At 37.4% G+C, this 14,278-nt stretch overlaps 1 long non-coding RNA gene across 1 annotated transcript; it reads left to right on the top strand.

Moving 5' to 3' along the window:
• Window positions 1–3,865: 3,865 nt before the first annotated feature.
• LOC144592130 (uncharacterized) lies at window positions 3,866–13,994 on the top strand. Its single transcript, XR_013547094.1, has 3 exons — window positions 3,866–3,994; window positions 5,382–5,436; window positions 13,628–13,994. It is a non-coding gene; the product is annotated as an uncharacterized LOC144592130 (long non-coding RNA).
• The last annotated feature ends 284 nt before the right edge of the window (window positions 13,995–14,278 follow it).

Here is a 14,278-nt window from a genome sequence, read left to right as displayed (position 1 = left end):
ATGCAACACCTGTCCCATTACCTCCCTCCTTGACTCCATCCAAGGACCCCAACAGTCTTTCCAGGTGAGGCAGAGGTTCACTTGCAGCTCCTCCAACTTCATCTACTGTATCCGCTGTTCCAAGTTTGAACTCCTGTACATCGGCGAGACCAAGCGCAGGCTCGGCGATCATTTCACTGAACACCTCCACTCAGTCCGCCTTAACCTACCTGATCTCCCAGTTGCTCAGCACTTTAACTCCCCCTCCCATTCCCAATCTGACCTTTCTGCCCACTCCTCCATTGTCAGAGTGAGGCCCAGCACAAATTGGAGGAACGGCACCTCATATTTCGCTTGGGTAGCTTACATTCCAGTGGTATTAGCATTGACTTCTCTAACTTCAAATTTCCCCTGCTTTCCCTCTCTCTCTATCCCCTCCCCAGTTCTCCCACCAGTCTTACTGTCTCCGACTACATTCTATCTCTGTCCACTCCCCTGACATCAGTCTGAAGAAGGGTCTCGACCCGAAACGTCACCCATTCCTTCTCTCCAGAGATGCTGTCTATCCCGCTGAGTTACTCCAGCATTTTGTGACTTCCTGACAATTTCCTGATTGTCCATTCTAACTGGACTTACACTGCCTGGCTGATTTTCTAACGTACAACGTTTTAGCTCTCTACTCAAATTGGTAAGAATTTCATAACTCTTGCAGTTAGTAGCAATGTGCCCATATGGTGATTTTGAGAAAAGCCACTCACAAAGGCATACAACCCTGAATGTGTCACTTTTTAAAAATCCATTTGTTCATCGACTACTATTCAGTATTCAACACCATCATCCCCTCTAAACTTACCATAAAACTCAGGGAATTGCATTACTGCATCTTCCTATGCCATTAGATTCTTGACTTTCACAATCAGTAAGAAATGAAAACAACACTTCCTGCTCAATGACTATCAACACAGAGGAAGCTCATGACTGAGTCCCCTCCTCTACTCTCTCGATATCCATGACTGTGTAGCCAGGCACTGATCCAATGTCATCTTTCAAGTTATTGATGATACCATGATTGGTGGCTAAATAAAGTGTAACGATGAGTAAGAGTATAGGATGAAGATCAATAACCTGATTGAAAGGTACCAGAACAACAATCTTGTTTGTAACATTAGCAAGACCAAGGGATTGCCATCTTCAGGAAAAGAAATCTAAGGATTGGTTGCATCATGACCTGTTTCAGTAAGTCAAACTCAAGAATGGTGGCTACTGAAAGTGATCCACATGGACATCACGGGGTATTGATTTTCAAGTAGGTAGCTAATATCACCAAAGGCCTACATCACCCTGGTCATGCACTCACCTTGCTGGTACCATGAGGAAGAAGGTACAGAAGCCTGAGAACCATTACCACCAGATTCACAACTTCCCATCAACCATCAAGCTCTTGACGTACTCTACATAATCTTAACCACAAACCTACCCGAGGAGAGAATCACAATGTACACTGGTTTGCACTATTAAGATCTGGTTACCTTGTATAAATAATAATTTATTTTATTATTTTTTTTTGTATTTTTACCTATGTGTTCTCTCTAGTTTTAGACTGCCCTGTGACCATTCACCTTGTCTAAGCCCTCTATTAATTTATAAACCTCATTGTAACCCCTCAGCCTCCTTCTCTCCAGGGGAAACAGTCCCAGCCTTTCCAGTTTCTTATATCATAAGCTCCCCAGTTCCAGCAACTTCCTTGTGAAACTTTGTTTCACTATTTCCAGCTTAATCACCCCCCCCCCCCCCCCACAGTATGGTAACCAGAACTGTTTTTTAATATTCCAAATGACATTTTACCAATGTCTTGTGCAGCTAAAACCTGATGTCCCAACTCCCAACCCTATCCAATAAAAGCTTGCATGTCATGCACCTTCTTCAATACTTTATCTTCCTGTGTTTTTCAGGGAACTATGCATTTGTACCTCTAGGTCTCTCTATGCTACAATACTCTGCATGTTTCTATCCTTCACTGTATATGTCCTGCCCTAATTTAACTTCCCAAAATGCTTTATTTATCACTTGTATGAGTTAAAATTAATCTGCCATTCCTTTGTGCAATTTCTCAGTCAATGTAGATCAGGTTATAATCTTAGACAACCCCCTTAATTCTTCACTATATCACCAATTTTGGTTTATCCACAAACTCACTAATCATGCCACCTTAGTAGAATTCATAACCAGTAGGTACAGCCAACCGGAGCTTAAACCTCAAGCCTTTACTATTCACTGAGGTTACAGAGTCTAATAAAACTCAAGAAAAAGTAATACTAACATTTATTTTTGACTTTCAGTTGTGGTGAAATAGTTTGCCTTGCAGTTGAGAGTTGGCAACTGAACTGCGAGGTTAATTTTATGGGAAGCTGGAATCAATCAAAGATTGATAAATCCTAGATTCCAAAGATAAGCAGCTTTTTTTTTATTATGGAAGGGAATCAAGAGAAAACAATTGCAGGGTCATTTTTAAGTGCCGGGGTTAGAAAAGGTAATGATACGAAATTGGCCAAAATGTGCACGAATATCACTGCAAAGTCAGTCATCAGGTTAAGTAATAAACATCTTTGATTGTCGGGGAGTAGTGGGATAAGAATGGGCATATTGGGTATTATCATATCATATCATATCATATCTATACAGCCGGAAACAGGCCTATTCGGCCCTCCAAGTCCGTGCCGCCCAGCGATCCCCGTACATTAACACTATCCTACACCCACTAGGGCCAATTTTTACATTTACCCAGCCAATTAACCTACATACCTGTACGTCTTTGGAGTGTGGGAGGAAACCGAAGATCTCGGAGAAAACCCACGCAGGTCACGGGGAGAACGTACAAACTCCTTACAGTAGTCAGGATCGAACCTGAGTCTCCGGCGCTGCATTCGCTGTAAAGCAGCAACTCTACCGCTGCGCTACCGTGCCGCCCTATTGAAGATCCAATAATCTCCAAGCTCTTTATTTTCATTAGTCTTCTAATTTACTTTGGAACAATCGAAAACGTGCCCCAATTCCATGGCCACAGAACATACCATGTACGATGTAGAATAGCGGATTTGTTTTATTAACAGTTATTGATTTTTAACCTTTTATCAAAAATTCACCTAATGTTGTCATTGGTAAACAATGCGCTTATCGTGGGATCATATTGTACGTGGACGCTGAATCGCTTGTGTTATCGGCATTTCTGATGGAAAGGTTGCACCTCCAGTTGCAGCTAAACTATGCATGTGCAACTGAAATATTTGATATTTTTTCCTTGGGATTTGCAAATAACTCCCTCAGAATCTCGCCAAGATTTGCAACATCAAGCCTAATGATTTAACATTAAGTTTGATATAATGAAATACATCAAACTTGGCTGGTATTCTCGAGCAGTGTACCGTCTATCTTCGGTTTAAACCAGCATCTGCAGTTCCTTCCTACACATTATATAATAACACACTGAACCAACAACTATTGCAGCTGAAGTCCAAATTACTATCGCGAACGATATTTATGCAAGACTTACCAGTAAATAGAATGTAAAATAGGTTATTTTCAATATTTTAGACCAGATATAATTTATTCTGGTTTAAAAACAATGGCTTTGAGCAAATTGTGGGATAAATTTGTTATTTTATCTCATTCTGCAACATGGTCTGTTTACTGATTATTGAATGATACCTGACACACTTTCATATCTATAAACTGCAATAACACCTTCCCTGTTAGAGGTTCAGCCTTTGAAATCGTCAAAACAGTTAATAAATAAGATTTTTTTTAGTCAACTTCCGCAAAGACACAAATGATAATTGAATGTAAATATCACTTAGTGTACGAATATAAAGTACCATCCAGTGGGTGGGAATGTTCCGAGCATCTTCGGAGACATTGGCTGTGTTTTCTTTCATTTAGTTGCAACGCAAACTACGCACAGGAATCGTTTACTTTGGGTTACTTTATTTGCGTAGATATGAAGCAAACAACAACTAAGGTATGCAGCACTACAGCTGACAGTCATTGATTTCAGTATTAGCAGAGGGCAGTGCAGTACAGTAATATGAATAGCTGAGATCTTTCAGCACACGGAACGCACAATGACCCAAATATGCATGAAAATAATTAGCATTTCATGACTGTATGTTAATTAGTTTGATAGATCTGCGGTTTATTCCAAAAAGCTGGAATATTCCAGTATCTTACCTTCATGCCAATGCCATTTCACATCTGCATATATTCTAACCTTTTAATTGCCTCACTATGACAAGTAATAAGTACATAAATAAATAAATGATTTAATCGTTAAATATTTTATATTACAGAAATAATTCGTGCTCGTTTTGATTTAAAACCTAGTGGTTGTAAAAATTGGTGGGGTTTTTTTCGGTAAGTAAAGCAAGAATTAACGAATACAAAACGACACGTCGCATAATTTTACAGGCGAAGCCGAAAATGCAAAGATTACATATTGGTGCGTGTCATGGCTTCGTGCTATCATTTCAACGAGCTAGCATTAAATTAGGGACCGTGTTTTCATGCCGCTTACAGCTCTAAATCTTCTACCACCACCAAGGGAGCATGTTTTAATCTGCGTTTCGCACTCGACGTGCCCACATAAGAAACAATTCGATATTATATATTTTATCATGTTACTTCTTTTCACGTCCCAGAAGAAAAAGGAAACAAAGGATAAAATAACGCTAAACTTCAGCACCCGTCCTGTATGATTCGGCTGGGGTGTTTTCATTATGCTTTCAAAGAATGTGAAACAATTCGTGGGAGAAACGTTTAGAATTGTACAAAGTTGGCAAGTCATGCAAAGTCTGACAAACCCAATGGCAAAGGATGCTGCCTGTCCCGCTGAGTTACTCCAGCTTTTTGTGTCCAGAACTGACCAATGCACAGATGAAAACACACGTGTATATTCCAATGTTTTGTGCTCATGTCTGGATACTTGGATATATTTTGTGTTCGTAGTTAAATCCTATCGTACAAAATATAATACAACATATATATCCTATGTGTTCTGAACAATCTCAATGCCCATCGCAGTAACACTTGAAAAGATTTAAGTCACTGTCATCTAGATTTTCGCAGACTATCGACACGTTCTGCGTTTTATTTTGTCCAAAATGCTGTTCTCTGAAACATTTAGCACAGGTTTTGCATATGTTAATTTTTTTTCAAGTATCCACATTGCTAACGAAATAGAACGCCGCTGCAGAACAGAATATCTAACGCGGATTTAATGAAATGTAATGCAATGTTCTGTGTAGTAAATTATTTGTTAGTTGGCGATGCAATCAGCATGCTGATTAAGGTTGCTTGGTTTCACTAACATTAACTGAATCCACGCCGATTGTCCTTGTTTAATGCTTTAGGGGGTTCCGAACAGCAAAACGGACTTTAGGAGAAAAAAAGGGTTATCAAACAAAGGTGAGTACCCAGGTGTCAGTATATGCAGATTTAATGTATCATTAATACATTATATATTTCAACATTCTCAGTGGAGTGTCTGTGCATATAAAACGTATCATCTCATTTTGGGAGGTATCTTCTTTTCAGGGTCTGCCTTCGAAAGTTTAAAAAATGGAATTCTACCAAATATGTAAAGCAGGGATAAACCCTGATCCAGTATAGATTATTATTATCAATTTGGGTAACCGAAACACCAAGCTTACATCAGCACCGAAGCATTCGTGGCCTTACATAAATGCAGAATATCACAAAAGTAATTAACATATTGCATAATGTTAAAGCTTTATAAATCGGAATCATGTTTCATTTCATGCATTTCAAAAAATCGCAAAAAGGATTCTCTTTTGTTCTTGTAATATAATCGATTTGGATTAATTACTATATCACAAAGAAAATGGCCAGTTTTTTGTAACATAGCTGATGTTAAAATGTGGTTGCAAACAGACTTATTTAAATAAAATCGACTTTGCTTTGTTGAAGAGCAGTGAAACCAACCTCCTTTGAGAAAGTAGATGCATATCTCATATAAATGCCATTGTTATATTCTTCATCTAAGATCGTTCACTTTAAAAAAGATTGAAATGAAGAAACTTGAATACTTATATGCATGCTTCCACTACTCTGGTATAGTTGTAATGACATGTGTGTCATTTCCGGCTGCGAAAAGTAACAGAGGTCCAGTAAATGAACACCAAATAATTCTGGGAACCTTCTGTCGACATTTCCAATTTAATGGTCTTGACATATTAGTTATCTGTAGGCCCAAGCTTACTGGAATCCCACTTTATGGCGTAATAAATTCTGCAGAACATTTATTTAATGCGCGTGTTTATTTTAAACCTTGCAGATGCTGAAAAACTAAAATAAAACAGAAAATGCTGAAAATACTGAGCAGGTTCGGCCGCATCTTGAACTGCTGAGTATTTCTAGCACCATCTATGTTTTAAAAAATTTGTATTTAATGTTTCTCTGTCCAAACAAAAATTATATATCCTACAAAAACATAACATGGTGCAAAGGGGGTTGCAAAATAAGTGGCAGGTGTGTCCTGGGCAGGTGTGTAGTTATGTGCCGGTGTTCTGCACAACGCAAAAAAGGTAAAGAACTAAAGCTGACTGCAAATCCTAAACAAAATCAAACATGCATACACCAGAACATCCCTTCAAGGACAACATTTAGAATGTGACAAGAACACGTCTTTGTGTAAAGAAAGGGCAAAGAATGCATAACAAAATTGTCTATACTTAAGTTGAGGCAGCAATGAAGCTTACCTATGGAAAATATACAGTGGGCTGGTTGCTCGGTGAGCACGGACGCCTGCCTATCTATTTGGATTTCTCACTTAATTGATCAAGTCTCTGCGGTTATATATATACAGATGACTGTTAACAAACCGTAAACATGCAAGAAGCACAACTGATTTAAACTGTGTTCAAACTCTTGTGTAAGATGACATGCGAGGGCACTCTGCTGAGATATCCTTTCTGAACCTCCTTATCTCTCTTTCCTCATTTAAACCGCTTATTCATTTATATTTTGGACTAAGTTTGTAGTCATTTGTTCCAAAGCCACTCATTGCGGCCAGTTGTCATTTTTTTATTGCTCTCCCGTGAACTGTCCTATGACATCTTGTAGTGTTGAAGTGGCTGAACTTGTTGTTACTAGAAATGGCTAGGAAGCGCATTTTATCGTGATACCACGATAGCGCCAGACCAATGTCGAAGCAAAACTAAATACCTTTCTGTATTAATTCAAAGATAGCATAACGTTTGCAAACAAAAGTCGTGTGTACAATTCGTAAATTTAATTTCACAAGCCATGAAACGGTTCCCACATTATTGAAATCATTTCTGTCGTCTTTTCTTAAAATAATTTTAAAAACCTAGATGAAACTACTGATTATAGAATTACTGTGGTGGTAATTAGTTTAAATATGTGTCGCGGGGACACATGATATTCTGCAAATGGTCCAATGTAAGAACCTGTGGAAAGTTTTTTTTAATCTGTGCTCTTTTTTGCAATATTGTTGTTGAACTGTATTCAGCTTAATCATGTATTTCACATGTATGCAGCTCAACTATGTTCTAGAGACATCACGTGTTTCTACAAACCACTCTTGTTCAGTAATAAACTACCGTATTAGTATATAACTTGACTAATGTATTAAATAGTACTCTTATTCATTTATACAAAAATGTTGTTTCGTTTCTTACATGCGTTATGGAAAGCTTTTTTCATGCAAAAACAGTGCATTTAATATAATTAATGCGTGCATTTCTACTGTCATTGATTCTAGTTTCCGGTTTCAAATAGCACTACTATCTTCGTTAAATATATAAACTAAGAATGCGGATCAACCTCTCTAAATAGTTGTATATGTATTGAGATCGATCTATAAAAATCCACAGTATCAAAATTACGCAATCAAATGGCATAAAATTATTTAAATATCCGAAATGATGGGCATAAAATAAAATAAAATATATGTACATAAATCCATATTTTCCAGGAGTGGGACAATGTGGTCAACCCCATTTGAAATAATTCTAACTTGATCTAACCATGTTATTGAATAGAACACGTTTTAATCAAATTAAAACCTAAATCCCTGGAATGAAACGACAAACAATTTTACAAATACTAATAGTCCTGACAGTAAAGATATCCAATGTCAACGCCCCTGTTAAGTGTAACTAGTACTCAGCGCTCTGGATAGTAACTGCGGGGCCGACTACGAAACGTACCGCAACTTTAAAGAAAATTATCCTGAAACGAAAACATCGTTTATAAAATGAACGACAAGTGTCAATACTCAATGAATATTTAACTCGGTATTTTCCTGTTGATATTGCCAGTCATTGAGACCAACAAGAGCTTTATCTTATTTTTTCATCTTTTGACTACATGCAAAGAATTATCCAAATGCCAGAGAAAAATATTTAATGTACAGAGTGGGAAAGTTGCTCTGTCTTAATATAAGACAATTATACCCTAACTGTTTACAAGAACAAAACGTCACAACTTTTTTTCCTAAGATGTGTTTCGATATAAAATCGTAAAATGATTAGATTTTGGGCACTTCATTGTGGAATTCACAGCCTCTAATTTTGCTGTTTGGCATCATAGCTAAACCACTGTACATGGATCGAAGTAACTATAAAAGTTAATCAGCGGTGACGGAATTAAAGTATGTCAAATACACTTAAAGCATGGTTTTGCCATATTTCCCGTATTGCCTTTTCTCATTAAAAAAACTGAATTCCCCTAACCATAGCGATTAAATAGAAAACAATATCCATCGGTATAATCGCAAACTATCGACGCTACTAATTTTAGAACCCAATAAACTAATACGGATATATTCCGACGCATCTTGGAAAAATCTTAGTATCTATGACAACATTTATTTAGAAGCAAATGGACATTTACAAAAGATTTTTCAGGTATAAACACTAGAAAATTAGATGTTCACAAGTTATCTCAACCCTCTCAGCGCCCCTAAAATGTAAAATAACAACTGTATGAAACTATTTGGAGGCATTGCGCTAATATAGTGTTTCTTATAATGAACTATTGTGAAGAGCAATAAAACCAAAAGACTATGGTGAAAAGTTGCATAAGTCTGAAAGATACGTTTCTAAATACTTCAACGTTGCTTTCTCCAAAACTTTAAGTACACAATTTTCCACCCAAGTATCAGGGAAACAGAATCAATGAAACGCAGAATTTATTTTCACTTGGCACAAATTAAGTATTATTGTATTAAAACATTCATTCCAAAACAAAACGTCGACACATTTGAATGCGTATTTGAGAGGGCACAGAAAAAGTCGACCATTCTCACGAAATAATAAATCGGATTTCTTCGTTCAACTAATTAGTATATTTCGACCAGAGAAGTCGTTATGCCCTATATGATGATTTGTGTCCAGCCCACATGCCATCAACTTCTATGCCTACATATTAAAAATGGAACATGCCCCTTCATTTTATTTTTGAGGGTAATTTTATTTGTTATTATCATAGATGGTCATTGAATTCCACTTTTTACTCGCTCTTTGCTGAGACATTGCCGAATTCTGGAATGTACAAGCCTAGCCAAAGTTATATCGGTATCTGCGTATCTCAGAAAGTTTTAATCTAAGTGGGATCCTGCAACCAACTTCATAATGTCTGGACATTGTTGGAGTGCGTTGCAGATATATATATTTTTGAGAAAGGGGTCTTGTTGAGAGGGGGATGGGGTTGATACTCGCAAAAGAAATAGTTGCAAAGGGACAAAGGCGCAATCTTTCTTTTTCGGTATTTATGAGATTCCTTTGCAGATTTTTTTTTTTATGCTGAAGTTGTGAATCTGACTAACAGTTTTGCAGTGATGGCTCGTTATAGATACCCTAGCATCCTGCAGTTCGCTGCTAACTGTTTGTGATGGGAAACCTGACACTGATTCCAAATCATCGACCCCTTTTGAAAACTTCCAACCGATGGAGACTTGGCTTTGTGTTGTGATTTAAAAAATTTTTTTTTTTTTAAAAGCTTAATAAGCAAACTAGAACATATTTGACATCTTCTCAAATAATTATTACACCACAACTTCGGTTTTTAAAAAAAATTAGGTTTTCTAAGGGACTGCATGTACAAGAGTCTAACAAAACTGAGGCGACAACATTGGTATTTGAGGACAGCCTGACATGTTATTCGAAGTTCTCAAGGAATCATTTATATTTCACGGTCCACTAAGCAGCTGATTCTATATTGTCTGTTAGCATAACAAAAGAGCGAGCCTGTGAACTTCAGAAACCTTTCGACCTCTTAGCTGCTGGCATGAATAGTCCCCAGTCCTGGGTATAAAGAGCGCAAACCTCCCATGTTCGTGGCTAAATTGTTAATCAGGGTAATTTAATATAGTTTTCAATATGCCTCATCTCTCATTTGAAAGCATTCACAGACTGCTCTTCATCCTTCTCCCTCCAAAAAAAAACCACATGCAATTTGAATGAAGCAGCTGCAAGTCCACAACTCAAAACTGTCCTTTTCAAAATGACTCCAGTGTTCCGAAAGTTATCCCACAGTGGATTTAATGTTCATACAGTGTGAAACAAAAAGTTCCAAACGCTTGCCTGGAGGTTGGCCACATTCTTATGGGAACTAAAGCCAATTGTACTTGGTTAAGATTTAACACTTGTAATCAATTTTTTTTAAATCACCCTTAAATTTGCTTTCAGAATTGGTAAGCTATCAATAATTTTGAAGCCCTTATAAAAATATGTGGTTAGTTCTTTGGGGGTAAATATTAGAAATGTTTTCCTTTGGGATGCAGACGACTGAATTTCACGGATGAAAGTGACAGCGGGGCGAAAATAATGGTGGAGAAGTCTGTAAACTCAGGGAATACAGTCAGTATTTGGCATTTATACCGATTTCCCATCCGGATACATTTAACGTTACATTTTTGACGTTGGACGTGCAATCTCCAAAGTGACTATTATTAAAATATTGTACAGGACACCACTTCGCCTCCACCACACCCGCCCCCACGCCCCAGCCAACACCCTCTCCGCGCACCAACAACTTTCAAAAACTTTCTTCTGGCTGATTGTTGAATTGCCAAAAGCTGGAACCTCGGATTTTGGCTGATTATCCTCAGTAAAGTTTCATAATGTAACGATCTTTTATTGCACACACAAACAAGTATGGTCCGCCGTTTTGCTTGTTCATCGGGCGAACTCCCCAAAAATTAAACTTAAACCAGTCCTGCTTTGCATACTACAGCCTTCTTTTTCATTACATCTAAATTTTGAATGGATAAAATGTCAATTGCGTTAATGTGCCGTCCGTCGTGTGACCCGAAAATGAATCTCTAAAGAAATCTAGGGGTTTTAATGCGCTGTCGTCCTTGGTTAAACCGTTGGGGAAATGAGGAACAGGAAATTTAGAAATGCAATTCTGCTAAATCAAGCACAAAAAGAAAGACCTTTGAATGGTTTGAATGTGGGCAAGGTGTTTATCGTTGGTGATCCACTGCAATCAAGCTTAAATTGCTGTAGTCAGTGGGGTTTTTTTTTGCCACTCAGATGCATTCCGAATGGTATTTAGCTCTGGTAATGAACATAGACATCAGAACAATTATATTACAATCCCTATGGGAATGACAACAAAAATTTGGCGAGACTGATGAGGCTTCGTCTAGACGGGCCCTTTGTGGATCAGCTGTTTTCCTTCTGTTTTATTGTGGGTCTATCAAGGTCTTTGGGTGGTTAGTACATTGACACCAGTTCTTCTATTTGATTGATCGATGTGAGTGGAAAATAAGTTAGTCTGTTTTTTTTAGTAGACACTAAACAAAGAAAAGTTATTCCTTAATATGCACGCCACAATGTGTATGTGGTTAACCCGCGAAGAAAACTGTACTTAATTTTCATCAAAACGGATCTGTTTTAGTTAATTTTGTCCAGAAAGTATTTTTGGAATAAACGTTATGAAAGATGGTGTAGATGTAAAGGAAGAGTAATGAGGGGAGGTATGGGTTAGGGTGTATTTGGTTGATGCTAAATGGTGCTTAGGACAAACTACTTCATCAAAACCAAAGGTAAATTATTAATAACCCACGTCCATGTTGCCTTAAAAGATTATAGGGAAAAGCTTGTAAATCTGATATTTAAAAAAATGCTCAAAACACAGCTATAGCTACAAGCACAACTTTGTATCTAAATTATAAAATACCAAACGGACTAGTAAGACTGGTTAATAAGGAAAAGAGAGTTTTTAATTCATCATTTAATTTTATCATTTTCGCGTCTCCTTTGCTTTCACTGCATTAAATCACTTCTGATGGGACAGATTAATTATCAACACGCACCCCAGATTATGTTAAATTTATAACTAATTGCAATGGATGAGTTAGAGAGAGAGAAAATGCCATTCAGACTCTGTAAAACTAAGTTCAACATTTTGAGCTATCCGGCGTTGTGTTTTAATTGGCATCTACAATTAATCTTGGAATCGCAGATCCAGATGAAGGTAGTTACTTCACACATTTTACCGAAGAAGAAAATGTATACAGACGTTTGAGGACTTTTACTTCTGAGGAAAAGAAAGTCACCCTTCTAAATATCGAAAGATTTAGAGTTTGTCTTATTTCATGTGGATGCTTTATTAACCATATGGTCTGCCAACGGGTTTATTTATCTTCTGTATCTACGATTCCATGCATGTTATGCTGTAGTAGATAAATCGAGTTTCTTTTTATTTGAGACATTGAATCAATTGCTGTTATGTCAAAAAGGGCTGGGTTGGGTTAGCACATGGAGAGGTCAATTGATAAGAATATTTTGTTAGGGTTGACTTCAGAATTCTTAAAAACCTTCATGAAACCTGGTTCTGGTTTCTAGCGACCAACCTGGTCATTCATAGCCAGAACCAGGTTTATATTTAAATGTGCTAAACTAAAAACATTTTAAAAAAACCTCCAACTTAGTTTGAACAGAAGTTATTTGCCAACAACATCTCCCCATGGAAGATGTTGCATGTTATCACATTTCCTCGAAACTCAAATGTGTACCTTCTGAGACTTGCCATCTTTCCACATAATTCACCTGGTTTCAAGTAGGTCAAGGTGACTGGACTTTGTGGATTCTGCATTTTAATACTGTTTTCGTCGATGGTCTCGTTGATTGGTAATTTGGAACAAATTTCAATGCAACGCTGAATTCGCAGTGCACTTATCATGTGAATATTCACCGGATCTTGAAGAGATAGCGCCCAATATGTATTTCATTTACGTAAACAGAATAGGTCTACCTGAGTCTTAAAAGCCTGCGAAGTTGCTGATTTATTAATAAGCTTCTACATCCAGTTGTCACGTTTACAATAGCGATCTTCATAGTGTGAGCGCTGATGGTGGCTGGTCGCTTATTTGTGTCGGCTTTCAGCGAGTATTCGGTGGGGTGGGATGGAAACGGGATGAAACATTTTGTTTTAAGTAACGCTGCGCCTTCAGTGAAAGAAACCGTGTGCATTATTAAAATGTTTAGAAAGAATGATCACATGGAGGAATCAACAACCGGGCTCCAGTGTTCATTAGCGCTCGCACTCGTTTCCATTTGAGATGAAATCATTTGCATTTTAATTCCCATGTTGTTTCCGACAGGGAACCGCAATATTGTGTGACTGCACTACTCAGCGAATGGCGAGAGGACCGCCGGTTTATTACTGACAGAATATAACATCAGCAGGACTCTTTGATTTCAATTCTATCTTGTCAGAGGACATTATACAGATTGAGCGAAGCACAAATGTGAGATATAAATACAATCTTGGGTATAGGTGTAATATATACTTGAACGATTTTTTTTTCTTTGACTGGAAACGGATATGTAAATGGTAGCATCCACTTTAATTTCATACACTTGTACTTGGCAAATGCCATTTTGTCAGCATGGAGGAAATTGTTACCCTTGTGGGGAATGCATCTGCACACGATGGCGTGATTTTGCGTAATAAAACAACCCATTTCATGTACTGTCACTTCAAGTTTCTTCTGGAAAATAATTGCAATTGAAATAAAATTCCGCAAAACATTTTTCAAATGTTATTTTTATATTTTTGTTCTAAGCTGCTCATAGTATTGACTATATCCTAGCTGTATGAGTTAAGTTTAAATAAACGTTTTTTAAAAAGTCCCTAAACTCTCTATGAAATTTCCCACTTTAGCGTTAACAAAAGAGCCGCAAAATAATGAGTTTTTCACGTAAAAGGCTGGGTCAATTTATTGCAAAGTCGCTTGAAAATAGCATTAGAA

This window comes from Rhinoraja longicauda, chromosome 3 (genome assembly GCF_053455715.1).
Source record: "Rhinoraja longicauda isolate Sanriku21f chromosome 3, sRhiLon1.1, whole genome shotgun sequence".
Classification (NCBI taxonomy): domain Eukaryota; kingdom Metazoa; phylum Chordata; class Chondrichthyes; order Rajiformes; family Arhynchobatidae; genus Rhinoraja; species Rhinoraja longicauda.
The sequence above is the reverse complement of the archived record's forward strand: the minus strand, read 5'-3'. Positions and strand labels throughout refer to the sequence as shown.